A 1,301-nucleotide genomic window follows, 5' to 3' on the forward strand; every position below is an offset into this window, starting at 1 on the left:
GTCCTTATTTCTTCATTCTGATCTTTTTTTCTCTCTCACTGTCTTTCTTCATTGTGTTGTTATCCAGCACTGATAAAGGCTGACTGCAACCCCCAACCCCCGCCCCCACTCAGCCTTTCCTCTGTAGGTCACATCTGGCAGTAAGACAGCTTATATTTGAGCTTATGGTCTGTTGCATAATGTCCCACATTTGGTCCTCAATCGCAGTCAGTGGAGCAAATCCCTAATCTATAAAATAACTCCATTTCCTTTTGTTGCGCTTGCATGATTGTCCAATCTTAAGATCTGTGCCTGGAAGTATACAGCTTGAAATGAAAATGTCCCTTGATCCAGAATTTCTTCCTATCTCTTCTTCACTTGAGCACCTTCCAGCATTTATCTACTAACTGAGGTATCTGTAAGAGGCAGGGTGGTGGGTTGTTATGGTCATTTATGTCCCCAGGCGCCGTCTCAGTGAAGCACCTCTTTCACTATACTCCCTCCATGCTGATGCTTATTGTCTGTTTATAGATACAGCTGGCAGCTTGTGTGTCATTAAGAACTGTGCCCAGGCTTTGCAGACAGTTTGCCAGCTGGCTATATCTTATCTATCTGCCTCTGCTCTCTATTGTATGTCGCCAGAAACATCAAGCCACTGTTTTGGAGCTTATAAAATTCACACGGATGTCAATCCATCACCAACAGGGCTGTCACTGTGGAGCTGTTAGCAGAATGGCTCCAGGTAGACCAGCTCTGGATGATGGCGCTTTCTTGTTTTTATTAGCCACACTGTGCTGGGAAGATCCAATTCAACTGGGAATAACTGGGAATATTAACACATTTATCATAGGCAGGGAAACAGTGGGTAGCAGATATGAGTCTTCTCAATGGGAGCTTGGAAAAAGTGAATTGGAGGGTGAATGATATGGATGGACGTGATAAAAGGAGGAACTAAAAGGAAATTAGGAAGGCATGGAATGAGAAAATGTGTTCGGTTTAATCATTTAACTTCAATGTGCATGGAGTTATTAAATTTATATTAAAGTGATGATTTCCCAACATTTTTCATCCTAAATAAAAACATGTAGTGATGGAAGACCAGTTGCTGTAGCAATCATTTATCATTTATCATTCCAGTGCTGCCACTCGATGGTAGAATGAAGCAGTGCACATCAGTGACTCCCAATGTGAAAATTATAGTATGTGTGTATCTTGTTTTGTCACAGAAGTCATTCAACCCGTGGCTATTTTCATTCATGAGTGAAGCAAGAAGTATAACCAACATCTTTATTTGTGCTCATGTACATTTTCTTATTGCAGTG

Source organism: Centropristis striata, chromosome 14, assembly GCF_030273125.1.
Source record: "Centropristis striata isolate RG_2023a ecotype Rhode Island chromosome 14, C.striata_1.0, whole genome shotgun sequence".
Classification (NCBI taxonomy): domain Eukaryota; kingdom Metazoa; phylum Chordata; class Actinopteri; order Perciformes; family Serranidae; genus Centropristis; species Centropristis striata.